Source organism: Toxorhynchites rutilus, chromosome 2 (assembly GCF_029784135.1).
Source record: "Toxorhynchites rutilus septentrionalis strain SRP chromosome 2, ASM2978413v1, whole genome shotgun sequence".
In the NCBI taxonomy this organism is placed as follows: Eukaryota; Metazoa; Arthropoda; class Insecta; order Diptera; family Culicidae; genus Toxorhynchites; species Toxorhynchites rutilus.
In genome coordinates this window covers 326,043,045-326,056,115 of record NC_073745.1, presented here as the reverse complement: position 1 = coordinate 326,056,115, position 13,071 = coordinate 326,043,045, and the positions used below count along the sequence as shown (strand labels likewise).

Genomic DNA, 13,071 nt, shown 5'->3' with positions numbered 1-13,071 from the left:
CACTCCGGTGCTAGCAAACCAACTAGCATGAATGTGGTTTATGTGTGCATATTTTTATCTCCATAGTGCCGTAGAACACTCATCCCATTCCAATAGCTGTGTGTGGCGCCAGCCGTGCAGCCACTCTCATTATCATCGTCGCAAAGGAGGCAGACTTTCCATCTTCACGAGAACGTAGGGATTTCAAGTGCTTCGAAACAAGCATACCGTGCACAGACGAAATTGTTCTTTTCCTGCAGCGATAGCAAATTACGATAATTTCAGGCAACCTTCTTTCCGATGAACGGGTCGCTTCTTTGTTTGTCGGTGATTTATATGATTTTCTTCCGGTTTTTCCTATTGCTTTTGACCCGAATAACTCGGCCATCCCCTTGAGCTGTCCAAAAATCACGCGGTTCAATGGGCCCGAATTGGGCATTAAAATATTGGAGGGGTTCGTGTTCGATTTTCCGGCAATGGACAGACTGGAAAATCGGAGGAAAAATAGAAACGAACAGCGAGAGAATGATAGCCATCAATCGATACATGCTACCACACAAACACACTCACATATACACACCTACGCACAACCTGTGGTTGTGTGTTGGTGGGTGGAGGTTGGGGTGGTTGTGTATTGCTGTGTCACACGATTTGTTACACAATTGGGATTAGTTTCTCTTCGTTGCACTTTCGGTCTAGAGCGTAAAACATCTAGGTAAAAGGAATAAGAAACAAAGGGTAGGGGGGATTGCGCTTGCACGAGGTGGGTGTAATCGGTTTCGGAAGGTGGAATACATCCTTTTTTGAAATAATAGTGGGTAGGCTGGTAGCTGTCTTTACACGTCGCGATCAAGTGAGTGATTACAGGAAGGTGAAGACAAGGGGACAGTTTTTGTTGTGTCGATCCTTGCACGCTTTTTCATCCAGTCAATGAGGCGTTTTAGAAGGTGAAGTTGGCTAAGGAGCTCGATTATGTTACGTAAAAAGTGATATAATGAACGGAAAACACGAAAAGCTTCACAACTTCACGATGATTGTCAGTAAAAGATATTGATTCGATCGAGTTTGAGCTTACGGTGTGAACAGCACTTCAAAAATTGAAAGAACTTTAGCATGTCTGGGGCTTGATGGAATACAAAAAAAAACACTGAAGAAAGACTGAGTGTGCACTTATTGCTCTGACGATTAACGTCATAGCCAGGAAACAAAAAGCAATTTGAAAACGGAAGTTGAAAGCAACGATAATTGAAGTAGTTGGTGTGAAAAGATGTTAACTCATTTTATTTTTGAAAATAAGAATTGCCCCTTCTGATGCATGCTGATGGGGGTGCCATGATTGTCTTCTACGCCCTCGGTCTTTCAATTGGGTATACATTTTTATTAGGGGAAAAAAAGAGCTTCAAAAACCTGGCCTGTAACGTATGCATTCAATGAATGGACTAATTCGAATGGGGATGCAAAAAAAACGAACTATAGAACTATAGAACTATAGAACAAATTTTCCTTAAATTCTACGTGTTTCTTATGTCTTCTACATAAACTCTTCAATCCGCTGCCGGGAGTTGACCTTTGCCACAGCCGATGAAAAGATGGATGTTCGCTTGTTCTCCAGCTCTTTCGTGGTCTTGGAGGCAACGTAATTATTGGAATAGGTCCTCCGTTCGAGGCACAAATTTTTTATCGGTCGCAGCTGGGAAACGTTGGGAGGATCCATCTTTACCAGTGAGGCCAGGTCCGGTCAGAAGACCACATTCCTTCGAGAGATACTTCTTGGCGAAGGCTGCAACCTCTGGGATGAACTTCGTACTGTATATCTCCCCGTTCATCGCAAGCCTCGAAGAAAAGAACAGCGGCTTGGAAATTTCTTTCTCTCTGATCGTCAGCCACAGACCTTCTTTAAGAACTTGGTGTGGTGTGGTGGCGTCATCGTTTACCTCCTCATTGGAGGACGTAAAGCACCCGGTCACCTGCCAGTCGTTTCCGTCCAGCGCCAAGTCATCCATTATGAGCACGAGGTCATGCATCGCCAGTAACGTCAGATTCAACACAACTCCCTAGAACAATCGCGATTAAAAAAACGGAACTAAACTCACTCCTGCCTCTTCCACGGGCAAAGTTGAGAAGGAAGAATATTTCTTTCAATCCTCACATAACCGCAATGATCAAAAGGACCGGAACTACGTAATCATACGTAAATCTAAAACTTTTTTCTGTAATTCGAATCCGCATCTGGAATACTATGGAATTTACAATCTGAATCAGGAATCCGTATCTGGAATCTTATTCTAAAATTTAATAATGTGGACCATTAGTATCTGAAGCCAGTATATGATGCTTAAGTTTAAAATTCGATCTGAAATTTTGAAATCTAATCGCAAATAGTAAACATAATGTAGAATAGGATTCTGGAATCATTAGAAGGTATCTGGGTCCAGGAATAAAAGTGACATTGAAATGGATCTGTATCAGGATCCAAAAAATTGGATGCAAGAATCACAAATCTGCAGCTTAGATATAGAACAATAGTTTAAAATATTTATTGCAAAACTTTCAATTTATGATTTGTGAAGCTATGTCTGGAAACAATAATATATTATTAGAACAAGAATGTGAAATTCATATTGGGCATATCAGATCTGGAATATAGAATGTATTTTTCAAGTCTGGAAATGGAAACCAGGAATACGTATCTGAAAAAAATAATAAATAATTAAGTATCAGGTATAGAATCTGGAATCTGAAGTCTGTATCTGATGCTTATGTCTAGAAGTCAACCTAAAATTCTGTAATATTGCAGGTCGGACTCGATTATATATAATCGCAATTTCATTTTCAACGTTAATTTTCGAATCCAATAAATAATCGAATCACAAAAAAGCTATTTTTCTATTAGTGTTTGACATTCATACATTAATGAAAGAATTGTTTTCTTGAGATTCGATTATGTATAGGATTTGAAAATAATTGTTGAAAAAAAATGGTCGACTATATATAATCGAGTCCGACCTGTATTATAAATAACAAATTCATTGTACGGTTACATATTACTAACATAGTCTAAGCAAACATTGTCAAAATATTGAACTCCCGGCCCCGTTAGGCTGACGCCATATGAGCCTTAATAAAATATATATTTTGGATAAAAAAAAAATTCATTGTAGAATCGGAATCAAGAATCAGCATCAGGAATCTGAGTCAAAGAAAGAATGTGTGAAATCTAATGTCTATGATATGGGTTTGGATCCAAAATCAGAAGTAGAAAGATAGAATCTCAAATCTGGAACTTGGATATGAAACTAGAATTTAGAACACTCATCAGAAATTTATAATCCTTGAATTGAGAAAACTAAGTCTGGAATCAAGAATTTGAGATTTGAACCAAAATGGGAGTTTCATATCTGGCATATCAGATCTGAAATATGGGATGTGTATCGCATAGTCTGAGCAGTTAAACCAGGATTCCGGAAAATGTAAACCTAGAAACTTCATTTACACTGTACTTAATACTGTACCAATTTTGTAGACCTCTTCTTGACTATTCTAAATTAGGAGAAATTAATAATAATAATGTATTATAATGTATTTATCATTCTTGATCTTCTTTCGAATGTTGTTTATTGATTTGGGATTTTTAATATAATCTTTAGATTCAAATGGTTGCAGTTTTCAGATTCCAAAATAACGTTTTCAGATTTTAACATCTGATTAAGAATTCTAGAAATGAATTCCACTTCTTCTAAGGTTCAGAAGATTTATCTAAATCTAAAATCTGGAAACTGAATCCATAAGTTAAATTTGGGATCATTAATCTAAAAAACCCAGTCTGAAATTCTTTAACTGGAGGCTGAAGTTGATTATCTGAAAAATTTTGTTTGTGATCTGCAATCTATTATAGAAGTCTTTTTTAATGTGTTTTTATTTCACATAACACATAACTTTTGATCTACTGGACCGACTCAGATGATCCACACATAAGATTAAAGCCAATTAGATAGTCTTTTTTGAAAACTATTAGACTTTAAAAAAATGGGTTTTGATTTCGTAATTATTTGTTGTATTTGTTCTTTATAGTTTACATGGTTTCGGGATCAAGGATGTTATAGTTTTCTATATTTTTTCTTAAAAATATTGCGCCCTTGGTCCCGTGAATATGAAAACAATAAAAAACGAATACAATCAAATATAACGAGAACAGAATTCTAACTTTCTGCAGGTGTAGTATTTAAAAAAAACAGGTGACTGGCTTTAATTCGATATGTCGATCATCATCGGTCTAGTAGTTCAAAAGTTATGAATTTTTGAAAAAAGTAATTTTTGGAAAAAAGAGAAAAAGTTGATTTTTCGAACAACCCTAAAATGGAAATTGTCACCCTACTGAAAAAATAAAAAAATACGAGTGTAATGTTTTGCAATAAAGAGCAAAACTACCAATGTTTGTTTATATTAGGTTGGGGAAGACGTAATCCATTATTCTGGGTGAAATTCAAAATTTTTAATATGCTTCGGATTGTCCGATTTGGGTCAAATATGCATATGCAAAATATGTTGCCAGTCTAAAGGTAGCTTCATAATGTCTCTATCATAGAGGTCATGGTCATTATTGGTGAAAAACTCTAGCAATAGATTTTTGCAATCTTCTCTTGATCTCAATTTCTTATAACTATGGAAACTTTGCAATGCGAGAAAAAGGTGGTAATCGCTTAGTGCCAGGTCCGGACTATATGGTGGATGCATATAAACATTTCAATCAATCTCTCAGAATTATGTGGCCTTGCGTTGTTCTGATGGAACACAACACCTCTTCTGGCCAATTCTGGACGTTTCTGGTCAATCACTAGCTTCAAACGCTCCATTTGTTGACAGTAGAGATCTAAATATTGTGTATTGCACTAGAAGAAAAATGTTAAAAATAAATTTAAAAAAAAACTAAAAAAATATATAAAATAAATTAAGTTGCACGTATTTTACTGTTGCCGTATCGGTACCATGAACAGTTCTCAATTTCAGTGGCCTGGCTTGCATTTTCGTCTTTGAAAAAGAAAAGTGTAAAATGTACCTTTACAACGAGCCTAAACTAGAAATTGTATGATCGATATTACGCGAGATATGCCAGCCAGCTATCGAGAAAATAATTGATAACTTTTTCTCCAACCTAATATGACGCAGACCTCTCATTCTCTCAGACTGAATGTCACCTTGGAATTGTACCCAAAAACAAATCCAAACCATGCCAAGCACGGATTGATCCAAGGCCGGCAGGGCCGTAATGCTGTTCTACACGACCACGCTATCCACATAAGTAGTGATGTTTTTAAACCAATACACGAGAATATTACAGCAGATTATAAAATAATTTGGTTCTTAAAATATACGGGAAGAAAGGGTAAGACGCCCATCTTAAGTAAAACAGGAAGAAACATGCATTTTCACTACATATTTCAACGTTTCTTCACGTTCACAACGTAGCCACATCTGTTTTCTTTGTAATGAAATAAACTAAAACGATTACCGAAAAAATAACGAGGGAAAATCTCAAACGACATCCAAGCGGTTTTTTTTTTTGATAATTCATTTACTGCTTCTACCTTTCGCTTCAAAATAATTCAAGAACAGATATAAGAAAATGGTTTTATATGTTTTAGAAGCCATCTAGGCATAAAACAATTGGAGTGAATATCTGAGCGATTTGGTAACACTGGCACTGACTAACTCTTTTTTAATCCCCATGCTGGGGATGTGCATTTTTATATAAAAATGTTTTCTTTAACATTTGTTCATTCAAACTCAATCGATAGCTTTGGTAACATTCGAAATTTGCAAAATTTAAATTAGTTTTATAATGCTTCAAAATTCCAATGGCAGAAGCGGTCAAAGGTGCATGGAATCATGTGGTTTTTTATATATTAATATTATTCGAAGCTAGACGAGGTTTTCGGCGCTAAACTACATTTAGTGGTATTTATAATGAAAAAAAGAATGTTATGAGCGCGGAAAAATCCTGCCAGTTACAGCGTTTTCTATGATGTTTAGGGTGGCGTGTTTTACCGTAATGGTGCGTCCTACCTTAAGTTCCTCCACTCAGAAAGTGTTTTCTGAAAGTAAAACGGAGTGCGTAAATAACCTGAGCCTTTGCCCTTTTCGCGACGGGTGCTGTGTATATGTATATTTCGCGAACGATCACATAGTATGGTCAATCGCGCCGTCGCTATAAATGTCAAAGTATGATACAGATACGCTGTGGCGAAAGGGTTAATGCGAGCCTATTTGCAAAAGGTCTCTTATTTTTCTCTCTCATATTGCTCTTTCTATGCTATGGCATACATATTACACACAAACTTGCTTCTCGCTTGAGTAAATGCTGTACCAGTATGGGTGGAGAGAACATTTTTTGTTATTTTTAGGCTTATTTGATGTAATGAATGAAGATGTCAAAAGATAAGCTGAATTTTTATTTTGGGTATACGTAAACGTCACGAAAAATCTTGGTTCAGATTATCCGATTGGATTCATTTTAACAAACCTTTTCGGTATCATTCCAAGTCAATATTATCCTCTAACAATATATGTATCTACTGACGCGAATATTCTTCTGTCGAAGGTCGGTGCGATAATATATTATCGCTTCGTAATACTATTTTCCCTGTTTCCGACTCCCACCGCTTACGTGGGTAGGACAAAAATGGTTACCGTTACATGGAACGTTTTCCACTTCATTGTTGCCACCACCAGTCAGCGCCAGCGCACCTATCAATCATACGCCGTTCGCTTCTTTCAACAATTCCGTCGCAATTTCCCCCAAGCAGTGTCTCTTCACACCAATCGAACATATATTCATCGTCATTTACCGAGCCAAACCCCACCACGTTGCCACGTTTCTCGGGTGCACTCCGATTTTCGAAAATTTCAAGCCGCTTTCACTCTCCATCCATTCATCCATCCATCCTCCCCCCCCCTCCACCGGGGGAAAGCGCGCCACCCTTATGTTTGGTTGGCATAAAGGAGGAAAAAATCGCCCTAAATACGGGAAGAATCTTCTTCAATCGAAGCTGTGTCTCCTTCCTACTCGGAAGCAAGACGGTCGCTTCCGTGTTTGCAAAGGCACGCCGATCCTTCGGAGTGTGTGGAGTAGTAGCGTCTTCTCCCCTCTTCAGGAATAGGTGGCGTTTGTTGTTATGACAACCTTCCTCCCTCCTTCTAATGGTATGGACGCACCCAACTCAACGAGTCGCATTTATTGGATTATTATTGTGCCTTCGCTCCGCGGCATTCCTGTTATCGATATCCTTCTTTTCACCGTACACATCTGTCGGGTAGAGCGAATCGTGCCCGGCCAGTTCCGGGACGGATTATCACGACGGTACGAGTACGAATGTTCGCCATCCATTGAAACGGAAGCCATTGCCACCGCGACCACCGACACTTCTTGCTCGCGTGAAACCCCGCATTGAGATGAATAATTACCTTGATCCCAGGGACTTGGCTCGGCACGATTTAGTTGGGTTGGTGCCAAAGGCCACCCTGGTTCCTCGGGTCCGAACGGGCGGATTAGAAAGTGAAATTAATTAAGTTCAAAACTCATTAAAAAGCCATATTACAGCTATCATCAATTTGCTGCCATGGCCCGACCCAGAGTCGTTCGACTCCGATCCGTTCGGGTTTCTGGAAGGACTTGAAATTCTTCCCCTTTGAATGAGTTTACTTGAAATTGTGTTCAATAAGAGAGAGGGGGTGGTGTGGGAGCCACCACCACTTGAGGTCACTGAGGTTGAGTATTATTTATGGAAATAGTCTTCCACAGGTGTACTTACGGAAACTAATTTTGGGGAACGTTATCAGTAAAACTCTTGGTACTTGAGGAGTGTTTGGAGAGTTGACAAAATAACATTGGCCTCCTCAAAAAAACATCAATCAAAACTGTGACAGTTACCCATCGAACATGGTTTGGTATCGCGATATGTGGCATTCGGTGCGTGTGAAAACCGCCATGATGAATTGTGTGCCGATAAATAGTGTCACTAGCCACCCGATGTCAACGGGATATCAAAGCAATGATTTTGCTCATCGTCACTCGTAACGATGCGATACAGAGTTCCCAGATGTTTGTGCGTATAAATTCGTAGACTTTACAGATTCTACGAATTTCAAGGTTCGTTCATGTATTGCCGACTAAATATTTCTATATAGACTCACAGAAAAGTCACCGCGTGCCAAATCAGGTAAATACGGTGAATCATGTTCTAATTTTTTGAAGCGTTCCGAAGTTCAGAGCAAATAAAATTGAATCAACATGGTTTCACGAAATCTTCTCAGGAACAGGACATGATTCATTGGGGATTCGAGGTCAAATGATTTTTTGAATCAACAACGATTGATTTAATGTCTTTAGTAATGTTATACGTCAGAATGTGTGAACAGAATTCCGAGAAATAATATACCATGTGCCCAAAAAAATGAACACTTGACTTGATAAAATGAACACTTGACATGCGGACAGTATTTTGTAAAATAATCAATTTAAAAATTCAAAGAAGGGTTATGTTCGAGACACGACCGCATTGTTGACGTAAGATTGCGTTAGGTTACCTGTTGCATACTGATTTTAGATATGTTTGAAAAATTACATCGTTAAATTCTTTGATTATGATTTGGTGGCCCTGAAATGGGCCGTTTTGTTTGGTTGCTGTGTACTGTTTGTTCACTCCACCAATGTTACAACCGAATTATTATGGAAAAAGGATGATGATTAATTCCTGGAAAACTCTCTGCCCAGTCCCAGGAAGAGGACGAGATGGCTCCTGCGTTCTATATGAATGAAACAATGAAAAAACTCAATAATGTAATATAAGATCATTATCGAACACAATCATCAATTTGTCTTATCACAAAAACATGTTACTTTACTCACTTGGGTGGAAATGAACACAATAAAAAAAATTGTAAGGGGTTGTATCTAGGACACGACCGCATATTTTCGCATATTGAAATTTTGTAATAGATTATATTCTTCGTTACAAATAAATTCGATGAACGTCCTTTTACGTTTGATAAGTTCATTCACCTCTAGTGTCCGAAATTACAATTTTCACAGGCTTCTCAGTTTGAAAGTACGTTTTAGGGATACATATTCCGGTCTGCACAACGACAAGCGTGTACAAAAGTATTCAACACCAAAAAATACCCCCGACTTGCATGTAATTGCAAAGCGGATTCTCCCAGGCACATTAATTTTGAAGTCCGTGTTAGGGGAACACAGCTCAGTGGGAAAAAAGTACATCCCACTTGCATGTTTTGACAAAGCGGATTCCTCCAGGCACACTGATTTGTAAGTCCGTGTTAGGGAAACACAGCTCGGTGGGAACAAAAATACCCCCAACTTGCATGTAATATTTACAAAGCGGATTTCCACAGGTACATCGATTTAGAAGTCTGTGTTGGGGAAACCGTAAATCGCGCCAATCAAAACTTGGCAGTTAGGGCGTTTAGATAACGCTTGACATTTTACAGTTATTCAATTGTCCTTTTCACGAAAAATAACATTTTACGATAAACACTTCAATCGAAAAATGAAATGTGCAAGAGTTATATGCTTGTTAATTATTGACCCGAAAACTTGTGTCAATAGCTTAAAAATTGCTTTGAAAACAGGCTAATGATAATGATGATATTTCACCATTATCAAAAGAATCACATTGATGGAAGCAGCAGTTATAATATCATTTGTTTACGGATACCGCAATTGGTCTTAGTTTCCAATTGCGAGTTATTATTTGTGCTGAGTATTTCCGAGGAGTTCAGTCTCTCTTTGAACGGCTTAATGAAATGGTATGGTAATCATTTTATACGAAAGATAAAATGTCTACGAGTCATATGCTTGTTACTTATTGGCTGGAAAACTTGTGTTAATAGCTTCAAATTGCGTTGTAAACAGGCTATTGAAATCATACAAATCTACTCGCTCGGAATTTCAATCAGTGATGATTGTGCAGCAATTGATATACGATCGCCGGAATGTGTTTTCCGAACACAGAGTTCAAAACCAAGGAATTGCAAAATATATGCAATCTGTGGGTACGTTTGTACTCGTTTGCATATTTTCCCCAGGTACCATGGTTTTAAAGTCTGTGTTAGGAAATACATTGCGGTAGAAACAAAAGTTCCTCCAACTTGCATACATTTGCAATGCTCATTTCCCCAGGGACCTTGATTTGGATTGCTATTGCGAATCGACCAATCGGAACGCTTGATTTCCATTGACATAATGCTCGAGATTTATATATTGTTTGATAGTTAGTTTCATAAATATATCATTTTATTCATTGTAATGAGTGCTCCCTTGGCCGAGTGGTTAGCGTCATAACTAACATGCCGGGTGTTCGGGTTCGATTCCCGTTCTGGTCGGGGGAATTTTACGTCAAAGAAATTTCCTCCGACTTGCACTGTGATCACGCGTATTCTAGAGCTTGCCACTCAGAATGCATTCAAGGCGTGTTATTTGGCATAGAAGTCTCAACTAAGTACAAACAAAAATGACGCAAGTAATACTACGTTGAGACGGCGAAGTTCCTCTAGGAACGTTAGTGCCATTGAAGAAGAAGAAGAGAATGTGTAATTGAAACGATTGATGTAAAACTCTCGTCTACCAGAAAATTACTGGGCAATAATTGTGAGTACAAGAGGAAGTTTGCATCTTCGGTTTCGACCAACTAAAATGCGGTATTTCCGTTTGGTTAGTGGTTGAGATTTTTGAATTGTTTGACAGTTTCATAAATTCTATTATTCGATCGTCGATTTATGCAAAAATCTCTCAAATTTATCAAGGAACGACTATGAAATAATTGTAGGAACAACAAGAAGCTTGTATCTTCAGTTTCGACTAATCAGAACAGGTTCAATAGGCAAAAATCTCATCAATCAATCGATTTTCGTTTTTAAATTTGTAACCCCAATAAATTACCGAAAGACGTAATCCTACGTTAAAATGAAAAATCTAATATGTGCATTTTTCCTCAGATCTGGCATCTCTGGTGATATGTCAGCGTATGAATCTGGACACCAACCAGTGCCGGTCTGTTGGCAGAAATACGCGTGAAAAAAATGACATTGACCACATCGCATAGTGCACCACATGTGGTGGACCCGTGGGTTTATTCCGTGTAAAAGAAGAGAGCGCTTATGCGTGAGCTCGTAAATCATTACCACTTTCATTGCTGACTAGGTCGCAATGGTGGCCCGACACATCCATTTTGCCGACCTAACAGTGAAATAACCGTAAACATGTCATTTCATCGCGCACTATCTTCCGATATACCGCTGATAACAGACAGAAGTTTGAGGAGAGCACACAAATTTCGTCCTGCGTTGAAGTGGAACTAATTAATCACCGATGAACTGACGAGCAGAAATACAGCAGAAATACGATACAATTACTGATGATCGCTGTGGAAGCAGACACAAGCATCCACGCTGATAAGATACAATCCTGTGTGTGTGTCCCGGGTTAGAGGGTAATTTATCAGTATCAGAGAGATGGGCATGATTACCGGCTACCTTATAATTCGCAACATCAGCTCATTTGTCGCAATATTTCCCACACACACACATATACCGCATTGCGCGATGAAACTTGACAGTTCACTGAAGTGTGACATTGGCGCAAGATGGCGCCAACAATGGATCTGTAAGAGGATGAAGACATCGTCTCTGCTAGATGAGAGGTTGAAAAATGTATGCATCCAGAGTATAAATCAATATCAAAATAAAGGACCTAATTAAGGGGTTAATATTAATTAGACGGCCATTATAGAAACACTTTTAAGAGGCTACAATCACTCATCATGCCCTTCTGTTTCGGATTAAACCTCCTTGCAGCACGGTGTTGGTTTACTTTTTGAAAGTAGCATAGAAATAAATCACATCCCCCCTCTCGAGAGACCGATTCTGTACATCATCAGGTTGGTTTTATACCTGCCTAATTGGATTTCACTATCAAATATGTTCCCTTGTCTCAGCGCGCGGTCGTAACGAGACGCCGTCGTTTGAGAGAAAGAATCGGGTTGAGGGGTGAGACTCCCTCTTTTGCTGTCTTCTAATTCAATCACAACCGGGGGCTCGGGTGTTTACTACGGATGGTGTGGTTGAACATATAACCGACTGTCACCATCTGGTTGGTTTTCCAAGGAAATGAAAGCCGCCGCACCGGGAGCCATTCGGATTATGACGGATTCGGAGATTTTTTATGGGAGAGCTTCAATACTGTAATGGGATAAGAATCCATTGATGGAAAAGAAATGAATGGGATTTGCTCAAAAAGTTTGTTTTGTTTGAAAATATGAATATTTTTTTTTTTTTTATAAATTCGTTTATTTTTACAGGCTCAGTTACGTAAGTTTAAAGGAGCCGAAATCTTAAATATATTTTTAAAACTATATATATGAACAATTTTCTTAAATCTATGGTTAGTAATGTGGGAAACCGATTACTCGTGGTGGACTCGAGATTAAAAGGGTGACATTTTCTCAGGAAAAGGATGGGGTATAAGGAAATTATTACAATGTTGATAATCACACACACTCAATTCTTAAATCTATTCGTACATCAGTTGTGAATTTACATTTCATTCTTCTGTTTATAGCAAGCGGACCAATTACTCACAAAGGAAGAAATGGAGGGTATAAGGATATAAGGATAATCACACACGAACATCGATAGATTTAAGGAAAACATATATTTGGGACATGTAATCAAGGTCTAACCGAGCCAACACATCTCTCACCGGCACATTGGGCTGCCTTCCTCTAGCCCGAAGGGAGTTCTCTAAATTCGATCTGGCTACAAGATACACCTCACACGACCAAACAACGTGTTCGATGTCGTGGTAACCTCGGCCACAAACGCAGATATTGCTGCCGGCCAGATTGAAACGAAAGAGTAGCGCGTCTAACGAACAGTGATTGGACATGAGTCGGGAGAAGGTGCGAATAAAGTCCCGACTCAAAATAAATATGAATATTGCGATTATATTTTCTGTTGTTAAAGGTTATATGAAAGTGTCGTCTTTCATATTATAAGACGTTTAAAATTTCTTCTTGGCTG

General features: G+C 38.5%; 1 protein-coding gene across 11 annotated transcripts in view; it reads left to right on the top strand.

Moving 5' to 3' along the window:
* Positions 1-13,071, top strand: part of LOC129771607 (talin-2) — a 172,260-nt gene that overhangs the window by 114,802 nt on the left and 44,387 nt on the right. The gene's annotated exons all lie outside the window — the stretch shown is intronic.